At 38.0% G+C, this 8,186-nt stretch overlaps 1 non-coding gene across 1 annotated transcript; it reads left to right on the top strand.

Annotated features, from left to right (window-relative positions):
• The first annotated feature begins 1,641 nt into the window (after positions 1-1,641).
• On the top strand, positions 1,642-1,748 carry LOC131632217 (small nucleolar RNA R71). The gene has a single exon (XR_009292927.1). It is a non-coding gene; the product is annotated as a small nucleolar RNA R71 (small nucleolar RNA).
• Positions 1,749-8,186: the final 6,438 nt, after the last annotated feature.

The raw sequence follows: 8,186 nt of genomic DNA, 5'->3' as shown, positions 1-8,186 counted from the left end.
AGGAATTGGGAAAGTATAAATTCTATTTTCTCTTCTCCTACTTCGAAAGTAAGCTTTCCTCGCTTTACATCTATAATTGCACCAGCGGTTGCTAAAAATGGTCTTCCTAATATGATCGGGATGTTAGAATCTTCTTGGATATCCATAATGATGAAGTCAGTTGGGATGTAGAATTGACCTACACGAACAGGGATATTCTCTAACATTCCTACAGGGTATTTAACTGAACGGTCAGCTAGTTGAAGAGACATTCTCGTTGCTTTAAGCTCACCTAGATTGAGTTTCTTACAGGTCGAAAGAGGCATCAAACTAACACTAGCTCCTAAGTCGCACAAGGCTTTCTCTATGATGGTTTTTCCTATTACGCAGGGTATAGAGAAACTACCAGGGTCTTTCAGTTTTGGAGGCATGTTATTTTGGATGATAGCGCTACATTCAGCGGTAAGCGTTATAGTTTCGTTATCCTCGAGTTTCTTTTTGTTTGATAAGATTTCTTTTAAGAACTTAGCGTACGAAGGCATCTCAGTTATGGCTTCTGTGAACGGTATGGTTATATTTAATTGCTTCAGAAGTTCTACAAATCTTTTAAATTGCGCTTCGGTTTTTGATTTATCTAATCTCTGAGGGTAAGGAATTGGTGGCTTATAAGGTGGTGGTGGAACATAAGGTTTCTCTTTTTCGGGTTCCACTTCGTTATTGTTCTCATCAGTCTTAGCAGTTTGTTCGTCAGTTGTTTTCTTTTGGGTTTCCTTTGGCTCTTGTTGTGACATGGGTACGTTTTGAGTTCTAGGATCTATGGGTCCATCGTAATTTGTTCCACTTTGTAGTGTTATCGCGTTCGCATGTCCTTTAGGATTGGGTTGAGGTTGAGCAGGAAACGTGCCAGCAGGGGCAGCAGTAGGTGCTTGTTGTTGAGCTACTTGTGAGATTTGGGTTTCTAACATTTTGTTATGCGTAGCTAAAGCATCTACTTTGTTCAATAGTTGTTTTAGTTGCTCGCTATTGTGGATGTTTTGATTCAGGAAGTCCTTATTGGTTTGTTGTTGGGAAGCTATCAAGTTCTCCATCATGATTTCTAGATTTGACTTCCTAGGGGTGTTTTGAGCAGCTACAGGCGCTTTTTGGTAGCCAGGTGGTACAGCAGGTGCTTGTCCAGGCGCGTACAACGCATTGTTGTTCTTATAAGAAAAGTTCGGGTGGTTTTTCCATCCAGGGTTGTACGTGTTAGAATAAGGGTTTCCTTGAGCGTAGTTTACTTGATCAGATGGGACTCCAGTCAAGAGTTGGCATTCAGCAACTACATGTCCAGTCAATCCACAAATCTCGCAGTTAGGTGTTACAGCGGCAGCGGTGGCTGAAGGAGTGATGGTTAAGTTCTCGATCTTCTGAGTTAAAGCGTCTACTTTAGCGTTAACGCGGTCTATACCACTTATTTCGTACATTCCTCCTTTGGTTTGGGCTTTCTCTAGAGCGGCTCGTTCTCCACCCCATTGGTAATGGTTTTGTGCCATGTTCTCTATGAGTTTGTATGCTTCATCATGGGGTTTGTCCATTAATGCTCCGCCAGCAGCGGCATCTATAGTCATTTTAGTGTTATATAAGAGACCACCATAGAAAGTATGGATGATCAGCCATGGTTCGAGTCCATGATGAGGGCATATTCTAAGCATGTCCTTGTAACGTTCCCAAGCTTCGAAGAGTGATTCGTTATCTTTCTGGGTAAACCCGTTGATTTGACCTCTAAGCATAGCAGTTTTGCTAGGCGGAAAATATCTCGCTAAGAATACTCTTTTCAATTCGTCCCACGTAGTTATGGAATTGGAAGGCAGGGATTGAAGCCACGCTCTCGCTCTATCTCTCAAGGAGAAAGGGAAAAGGCGTAATCGAATAGCTTCGGAACTAACGTTGTTGGCTTTGATAGTGTCGGCGTATTGCATGAACACAGATAAATGGAGATTGGGGTCGTCTACAGGGCTTCCAGAGAATTGATTCTGTTGAACAGCTTGGACCAACGAAGGTTTGAGTTCGAAATTGTTTGCCTCAATCGCAGGTGGTGCGATACTTGAATGCGGTTCAGCGCGCGAAGGAGCGGCATAGTCTCTAAGAGGACGAATAGCAGCCATCTCTAACTTCGGGGTGATTTGATTAATTTGATCAGTAAAAATCAATTCCTGATTAATCGGAATTTCTGCTACTTCGGGAAGATTGCGAGCTCGACGTTTGACGTTAATGAAACGTTCGATCTCGTTAATTCGTTGTATTAAATCTCCTCCTTGTGAACGAGTATTTGGCATACAATCGTTCAGAAAGAAAGGGAAGAATTGTCCTAGTCTCTACGGTGTAACAGTGAGTTACGATATCGACTTAAATAGTCCCCGGCAACGGCGCCAAAAACTTGATCGCAACTTTACGTGTCTATAAATCTGATAACTGCAAGTGCACAGTCGTGTCGTGTAGTTTTAAAAGATATCGAATCCACAGGGACTATGAATCGATCTACCGTTATCTAAGGTTACTATGTAAAGCTAGGAGTACTAAAATTTCGATTGTTCCTAAGGGAAAGTGATTGTGAGAAAATAAAGAATAATAATAAAAGACAGGTATCAGTATGTATTTCGTTTAACTAAAGGTAATCTGAAGGTCCATTGGCTTTTGCATAATTAAATTAAAAATCTTTACTAATTCCATTGATTAAAAATCCTCGTCTCAAACTTTCGCTCTGTTGATTCAGACTACTATCCTAATCCTAATGTACGCTTTCGCCATCCCATTAGATTTTAGAAGAGCTTTTTGGAAACAATGTAATTAATAAAATGCCTATTTTACGAGGTTGTTATCTATTTAAATCTCCTAATCTCAAACTTTCGCTCTGTTGACTCGGAGCAAGCTAATAACCCTAACGTACGCTTTCGCCATCCCGCTCGAGTGTAAAAACAATTTTTGAAAATAAATAAGTTCCAATTAGTTTTAATACGCTTTCGCCATCCTTAAAACTAATGTCCTATGTCTACTATCTGGTTAAAGATCTCAAACTTTCGCTCTATTGATTTTAACCTTTGACCGTCCTAACCCCTCAAACTTTCGCTCTATTGGTTTTAAGACTTACTAATTAAATTAGACATATAAACCAAAAATAAGTGATAATTAACAAAACATAATTTAGCCAATTTATTTCGGATCCCTACGGTTAACTTACTTTACATACCGACACCTTTAGTAATTTAGCCAGACATATTAATAAGATTAAACATGCATGAATCGGTTCGGTTCATAATAATAAGCATATTAAATGGCATATAATATATCATGCAAACAAATATAAATAAGGCGGTAAATAAAAACCTGAATTAGATAAATGGTAACTGGATCTTCAAGTACTGAATTTCCACCACAGGTTGGCTGGATCGTTCTTCGGAATTTAAAATGGCAGAAAATAAAAACAAGGAAATAAAACGATAAATCTAACGTAAGGCTAGATCTACGAAAAGTTCACAACAATTTCCAGTGTAGAAATCGTTGTGAGAAAATACACGGTTGAATGAAAGCAGAATAAAGAAAAGCGGTTCGCGTACAATTTCGGCAGCACTTCGTTTGCAGGAAATCGGACCGGTTGAAGTGAAGTATCTGCCTCTATTTATAGGCGAGGCTTTGCAGTTGGAATCCGTGAATTGAGGGAGCTTTTGCAGACTGGGCGTGGAGACGTGCGTCTCCGTTTCTTCAGGAAGACTTGAGACGTGCGTCTCAAGTGGAGAGAATCTAGGGGCGGTTGGAGACGGGCGTCTCCTCTTGGTGACGTGGCAGAAGAGAATGTGGAGACGTGCGTCTCCACTTGCTTGCCTGGTTTGGGCTACGCATTTTTGTTCCTTTGTGGGCTGGTTCGTCTCTTTTGGGCCTTTGGGTCCTTAATTGCATATTTGGACCTTATTTGCACTCCCTTTTTACTTTAGCACCCATTTTTCATCTTTTAGGCATGAATAGTGGTCGTTTTAGCTCCATTTCTTCTCCTTTTCGCAATTAGTCATAATAAGAGTGTAAAACCTGAAACAAAGCAAAAACTCGCGTAATATCATAATAAATTAACATAATAAATGGAAAATGCTATAAATATCTATGGATTTTAAGCTAAATATACGATATAAAATCGTGTTATCAATTATGCATCAGAATTGTCCCCTATGATCAGAAGAGATCAATGGATGGGGAGCTAGGCCGAAAATTCCATCATTACATCTTGATATTCTTTGAAATTTCTTCATGGCTAAGAAACCAAAACTCCCTCACTAAGCAAGCTTACTATCTCCAATTGCTCTGAGCCTTTTGCCTATAAATAGAAGAGCATACCTCAGTAATTAAACACACCAAAGCAACAGAAATCTTGATTTCTCTCTTCTTCCTTCATACTTAGGTTTTTCAAAGGCTCTTTGGCAAGAAGACTCGGATTCTTCAAACCAGAGCTCTTCCTTTGAAAGTAAGTATTCAAACACTTCAAGGGAGGTATTTAGAAGTGATCCAAACACCTGGAACACTTCTGTACGTGGAGAATCATCATCTTCACCTCTAACTTGGAGCTACATCAGTTGGGTTCAAGCAAGAAGTTCTGGGGAGTTTCAACCCAAGCTAAGCATCTAACACCTTCGTGGGGGATCACTGAAGCTATCTGGATCACTGCAACAACTCTGTAGCACACTTTGATCAGAGCTCAATCCCCATTTTTGAGGTAAGTTTCATGAACTTCAAACTCCATAATTCACGCATGATAAATTAAAAATGAAGTTACCAGTTGGTTTCTGCACCTTTGAGGATCATTAACCCTCAATCAATTGCATCATATCATACATATACATCATTTCATATTAAATTCCAGTTTTAGGGTTCTTAGTGTTCATGCTTGCGAATTTTAAGTTACACTCATAATAAATGAAATTAAAGGATACCATCATGATCCTTATCCAAAAACGAGCAAAATCCATCTTTACATCTTTGAATTTGGTTAAGAATAGAGGGAGATAGGATTTCCAAAAATTTGAAATCGTGAGGTTGGAGATGAAGATGCTTGGCGCGTTTTTTTTTTTGAATTTCAGAGGCAAGTTTAAAATATAATTAGATGGAAGCGTGTTTTGAACGACTAAATCATTCAGCTCACTTGGTTACATGCGCTTCCCACTCTCTCTTGCCCAAGGTATGGGGTTCGAACCCCCCCTTAGACCTTTTGTTTTGATCATTTTATTTTTAACTCATTTATGAACTTGTTTTAAAATATATTGAGTTAGAAGTGTTTATCTAACAAGCCACGCGCGTGGTCCAGATGGTAAGTGTTTTGTGTGTTGATCTAGAGGACGTGGGTTCAAGCCCTTTGGGAGACAACACCTTATTTTGTAACATTTTTCTCATTCAATTTCTTCACAACTTCACATAATTATTTCACCTATCAAATTAAATCATTTTCACTTGATTTTTCACACACTTCTCATTTAATATATCTATTTTGAGAATATCCCAAAAAATCATAAAAAATATATTATTTTAATATGTTTTAATTAGGTTTAAAATCACATATTTTAAGTATGTTTTAATACTTTAAAAATATAATTTTCACTTGATTTTCAAAACCTAATCTCTTGTAAATATTTTTGTGATAAAACCCTAATCATTTAGGTCTTAATTAGGTATAGACTTTGTCTTTACTCTAATTAAGTTGACTTTTGTCAATTTTTAAAAACTGTATTTACAAAATCTTCTCTCTGTTTTCAAAACATTCTTCTGGTATTTGAAGGGCATTATTCTCGGTGAAACTCTTCAGATACCTATGTGACCTAGTGTCCATCTTCACTTCTTCTGTTTTAAATAAAATATCCAACTGTTTACAATTCAACATTCAACTGTTATCAATAAACAATAAAGCTACTCGTAAGACTTTGTACATACATCTTCAAAGGCCTCCCCTCCATCCAGGTTAGACTTTAATTTACAAGCTTTCATTTAAATTACTGTCAAATATATACTGTATATATATATATTGTTTAGAACTACGTCTGAGTAAAACCTTAGGACAGATAAACTATATATATATATATATATATATATATATATATATATTATAGGACTATGGCCTAGGATTGAGAATGTCTTCCCGGTGAAGGCTCTTTCCTAATTAGAGATCTTTAGTTCAAACCTCAAGATGAATTATTCCCGGTGAAACATCTTGAAAAAAACCTTAGAACAAAAATAGGGCACATCCACCCAAGAGGAATTATTCCCGGTGAAACCTCTTACCCATTTGCTTAGAGCCAAAATAAGTTCAAAACCACATAGCTTTCTCTTGTACTATAACAAGGACCCTCGATGACCCTCAATTAGCCTCCTCTTAGGCTTTGTACAAGGACCCACGGGCTTCTTAAAAGTATTCCCAGCTTCCTCTTGAGTTATCAGACATAACTAGAGTTATCAGACATAAACTCTAAACATCGCGTCCCCAGTGTTACAACTATCAGAGCATGACACCTGACGCTAACTAAATAACTGACTCATGAGCTAATCCTCACCGAGTCGAACAACCGCTATCCTCAATCTGAAAATGACAACATGTAAGGGTGAGTCTCATCATAATTAACAAATGTTATAAGGTTATAAAGCAATAACACATCACAGTTGCATTATTCACCCAATTGTTTCATAAACAGACATTCAAAACAAGTCTCATCATCGCAAACAAACAAACAACACATCATCAAATTTAAAACACTGGAATACATCCAATTATGTTATAAAATTATGCATATGTATGAACTGACACTATGCATGTGGTACCAACATCATCCAATGGGAATAACCCATGATCGATCCAACATCATCAAGATACGGCCCTGCCAGCACAGATTCCACACAATGGGAATCACGCCCTTCACTGATCCAACACATCATCATGGATACAGCATCATCAATGAATATGAATGAATGCAACATATACAACATACTTATATCATCATCACCACCATCATCATCATCATCATCATCATCATCATCATGTATGTTTATATATATTAGCATCATTCAATTACAATTCAATCATCATCATTCTCATTAAAGAACATACACGTGTTTCGCATAAATCATCATCATCAATATGAAATAGCATACATGTATCCAAATAATTCTAAAACAAATCAATCATCTTCATATAGATTATTTTATAAGGCTCGTTTAGCTCGAAACGGCACATCAAACGGACCAACGGTTAAAAAGTTATGCATCTTGAACTTCTTAAAATATCCCAAAAACTAACAGCACGCGGCGCCATCTCAGTTCGCGGCGCGAACTGAGCGTCTAAAAAATCCTTGGCTCTCTGCCAAGCTGTTCGCGGCGCAAACCTATGCACGCGGCACGAAACGAGAAAAAGTTACGCCTTTGCGGCGCCAACACTGGTACGCGGCGCGACCTGTGCGTATCACAACTTTCTGGCATTCTGCCCAGATGTTCGCGGCGCAAACCCTTGGACGCGGCGCAAACCGGTAATTTCAGAAACCCCAACCTGCAGAAAACAACATTCTATACATCCCAAATGCCCTCAAAATCATACCAGTACGAGTTTCAGAAAATGAACCACACATACAACACAAGTTGCACATTAGAATACACAATTCACGCATGAATTAACACCATAACATCATACACATCATAGGTCCAACAAAAGGGATCAAACACATCAATCGACCCGAATTCTACATCTATTCAGTATTATCAACCCCTAACCCGATAATAGATGCTAATCAGATAATTCCCCCTTACCTTAGCCAAATTCTTGAATTGGTTCCCCTTCCTCTTTGGTTCTCCTTCACGTTCTTCAGTTCCTCTTCTCACAGCTTCTGGTTTTCACGTTCTAATTTTCCTTCTCTTGTTTTCCCTTATTTTATGAAAAACATAAAATTAGAATGGGCTCCTACACGATTACACCCCCACTTTACTATTTCCACCGCATGGCCCAATAACTTGATATTTTATATTTTTCCACATAATTCGATAAAACTTTAATTTCCAATAATTAATTTAAAACTCAATTAAATTAATTAAATAAGAATTTTCGGGATGTTACAACTCTCCCCTACTAAAAGAGTTTTCGTCCTCGAAAACATACCTCAAGAAAATAGTTCCGGATAGGAATCTTTCATCTGGCTTTCTAACTCCCAGGT

Source organism: Vicia villosa, unplaced genomic scaffold, assembly GCF_029867415.1.
Source record: "Vicia villosa cultivar HV-30 ecotype Madison, WI unplaced genomic scaffold, Vvil1.0 ctg.000916F_1_1_1, whole genome shotgun sequence".
NCBI classification, from domain to species: domain Eukaryota; kingdom Viridiplantae; phylum Streptophyta; class Magnoliopsida; order Fabales; family Fabaceae; genus Vicia; species Vicia villosa.
This window is presented reverse-complemented; position numbering and strand designations above follow the sequence as displayed.